Here is a 4,357-nt window from a genome sequence, read left to right as displayed (position 1 = left end):
TGGCTGTATACACGGGGTACCAGTACTGAGTCCATGATAACTTGGCTACATACACGGTGTACCAGTACTGAGTCCATGATAACTTGGCTGTATACACGGGGTACCAGTACTGAGTCCATGATAACTTGGCTACATACACGGTGTACCAGTACTGAGTCCATGATAACTTGGCTGTATACACGGGGTACCAGTACTGAGTCCATGATAACTTGGCTGTATACACGAGGTACCAGTACTGAGTCCATGATAACTTGGCTGTATACTCAGGGTACCAGTACTGAGTCCATGATAACTTGGCTGTATACTCAGGGTACCAGTACTGAGTCCATGATAACTTGGCTGTATACTCAGGGTACCAGTACTGAGTCCATGATAACTTGGCTGTATACTCAGGGTACCAGTACTGAGTCCATGATAACTTGGCTGTATACTCAGGGTACCAGTACTGAGTCCATGATAACTTGGCTGTATACTCAGGGTACCAGTACTGAGTCCATGATAACTTGGCTGTATACTCAGGGTACCAGTACTGAGTCCATGATAACTTGGCTGTATACTCAGGGTACCAGTACTGAGTCCATGATAACTTGGCTGTATACTCAGGGTACCAGTACTGAGTCCATGATAACTTGGCTGTATACTCAGGGTACCAGTACTGAGTCCATGATAACTTGGCTGTATACTCAGGGTACCAGTACTGAGTTCATGATAACTTGGCTGTATACTCAGGGTACCAGTACTGAGTCCATGATAACTTGGCTGTATACACCGAAATCTAGTACTGAGTCCATGATAACTTGGCTGTATACTCAGGGTACCAGTACTGAGTCCATGATACTGGCTGTATACTCAGGGTACCAGTACTGAGTCCATGATAACTTGGCTGTATACTCAGGGTACCAGTACTGAGTCCATGATAACTTGGCTGTATACACGAGGTACCAGTACTGAGTCCATGATAACTTGGCTGTATACTCAGGGTACCAGTACTGAGTCCATGATAACTTGGCTGTATACTCCTAGGGTACCAGTACTGAGTCCATGATAACTTGGCTGTATACTCAGGGTACCAGTACTGAGTCCATGATAACTTGGCTGTATACACGGGGTACCAGTACTGAGTCCATGATAACTTGGGCTACATACACGGTGTACCAGTACTGAGTCCATGATAACTTGGCTGTATACACGGGGACCAGTACTGAGTCCATGATAACTTGGCTACATACACGGTGTACCAGTACTGAGTCCATGATAACTTGGCTGTATACACAGGGTACCAGTACTGAGTCCATGATAACTTGGCTGTATACACGAGGTACCAGTACTGAGTCCATGATAACTTGGCTGTATACTCAGGGTACCAGTACTGAGTCCATGATAACTTGGCTGTATACTCAGGGTACCAGTACTGAGTCCATGATAACTTGGCTGTATACTCAGGGTACCAGTACTGAGTCCATGATAACTTGGCTGTATACTCAGGGTACCAGTACTGAGTCCATGATAACTTGGCTGTATACTCAGGGTACCAGTACTGAGTCCATGATAACTTGGCTGTATACTCAGGGTACCAGTACTGAGTCCATGATAACTTGGCTGTATACTCAGGGTACCAGTACTGAGTCCATGATAACTTGGCTGTATACTCAGGGTACCAGTACTGAGTCCATGATAACTTGGCTGTATACTCAGGGTACCAGTACTGAGTCCATGATAACTTGGCTGTATACTCAGGGTACCAGTACTGAGTCCATGATAACTTGGCTGTATACTCAGGGTACCAGTACTGAGTTCATGATAACTTGGCTGTATACTCAGGGTGTACCAGTACTGAGTCCATGATAACTTGGCTGTATACACGGGGTACCAGTACTGAGTCCATGATAACTTGGCTACATACACGGTGTACCAGTACTGAGTCCATGATAACTTGGCTGTATACTCAGGGTACCAGTACTGAGTCCATGATAACTTGGCTGTATACACGTACTGAGTACCAGTACTGAGTCCATGATAACTTGGCTGTATACTCAGGGTACCAGTACTGAGTCCATGATAACTTGGCTGTATACTCAGGGTACCAGTACTGAGTACTGAGTCCAGTACTGATAACTTGGCTGTATACTCAGGGTACCAGTACTGAGTCCATGATAACTTGGCTGTATACTCAGGGTACCAGTACTGAGTCCATGATAACTTGGCTGTATACTCAGGGTACCAGTACTGAGTCCATGATAACTTGGCTGTATACTCAGGGTACCAGTACTGAGTCCATGATAACTTGGCTGTATACTCAGGGTACCAGTACTGAGTCCATGATAACTTGGCTGTATACTCAGGGTACCAGTACTGAGTCCATGATAACTTGGCTGTATACTCAGGGTACCAGTACTGAGTCCATGATAACTTGGCTGTATACTCAGGGTACCAGTACTGAGTCCATGATAACTTGGCTGTATACTCAGGGTACCAGTACTGAGTCCATGATAACTTGGCTGTATACTCAGGGTACCAGTACTGAGTCCATGATAACTTGGCTGTATACTCAGGGTACCAGTACTGAGTCCATGATAACTTGGCTGTATACTCAGGGTACCAGTACTGAGTCCATGATAACTTGGCTGTATACACGGGGTACCAGTACTGAGTCCATGATAACTTGGCTGTATACTCAGGGTACCAGTACTGAGTCCATGATAACTTGGCTGTATACTCAGGGTACCAGTACTGAGTCCATGATAACTTGGCTGTATACTCAGGGTACCAGTACTGAGTCCATGATAACTTGGCTGTATACTCAGGGTACCAGTACTGAGTCCATGATAACTTGGCTGTATACTCAGGGTACCAGTACTGAGTCCATGATAACTTGGCTGTATACTCAGGGTACCAGTACTGAGTCCATGATAACTTGGCTGTATACTCAGGGTACCAGTACTGAGTCCATGATAACTTGGCTGTATACTCAGGGTACCAGTACTGAGTCCATGATAACTTGGCTGTATACTCAGGGTACCAGTACTGAGTCCATGATAACTTGGCTGTATACTCAGGGTACCAGTACTGAGTCCATGATAACTTGGCTGTATACTCAGGGTACCAGTACTGAGTCCATGATAACTTGGCTGTATACTCAGGGTACCAGTACTGAGTCCATGATAACTTGGCTGTATACTCAGGGTACCAGTACTGAGTCCATGATAACTTGGCTGTATACTCAGGGTACCAGTACTGAGTCCATGATAACTTGGCTGTATACTCAGGGTACCAGTACTGAGTCCATGATAACTTGGCTGTATACTCAGGGTCCACCAGTACTGAGTCCATGATAACTTGGCTGTATACTCAGGGTACCAGTACTGAGTCCACTGAGTCTGAGTCATGATAACTTGGCTGTATACTCAGGGTACCAGTACTGAGTCCATGATAACTTGGCTGTATACTCAGGGTACCAGTACTGAGTCCATGATAACTTGGCTGTATACTCAGGGTACCAGTACTGAGTCCATGATAACTTGGCTGTATACTCAGGGTACCAGTACTGAGTCCATGATAACTTGGCTGTATACTCAGGGTACCAGTACTGAGTCCATGATAACTTGGCTGTATACTCAGGGTACCAGTACTGAGTCCATGATAACTTGGCTGTATACTCAGGGTACCAGTACTGAGTCCATGATAACTTGGCTGTATACTCAGGGTACCAGTACTGAGTCCATGATAACTTGGCTGTATACTCAGGGTACCAGTACTGAGTCCATGATAACTTGGCTGTATACTCAGGGTACCAGTACTGAGTCCATGATAACTTGGCTGTATACTCAGGGTACCAGTACTGAGTCCATGATAACTTGGCTGTATACTCAGGGTACCAGTACTGAGTCCTTGGCTGTATACTCAGGGTACCAGTACTGAGTCCATGATAACTTGGCTGTATACTCAGGGTACCAGTACTGAGTCCATGATAACTTGGCTGTATACTCAGGGTACCAGTACTGAGTATGATAACTTGGCTGTATACTCAGGGTACCAGTACTGAGTCCATGATAACTTGGCTGTATACTCAGGGTACCAGTACTGAGTCCATGATAACTTGGCTGTATACTCAGGGTACCAGTACTGAGTCCATGATAACTTGGCTGTATACTCAGGGTACCAGTACTGAGTCCATGATAACTTGGCTGTATACTCAGGGTACCAGTACTGAGTCCATGATAACTTGGCTGTATACTCAGGGTACCAGTACTGAGTCCATGATAACTTGGCTGTATACTCAGGGTACCAGTACTGAGTCCATGATAACTTGGCTGTATACTACCAGTACTGGCTGTATACTCAGGGTACCAGTACTGAG

This window comes from Oncorhynchus clarkii, chromosome 11, assembly GCF_045791955.1.
Source record: "Oncorhynchus clarkii lewisi isolate Uvic-CL-2024 chromosome 11, UVic_Ocla_1.0, whole genome shotgun sequence".
Classification (NCBI taxonomy): Eukaryota; Metazoa; Chordata; class Actinopteri; order Salmoniformes; family Salmonidae; genus Oncorhynchus; species Oncorhynchus clarkii.
Note: the sequence above shows the minus strand (reverse complement) of the source record.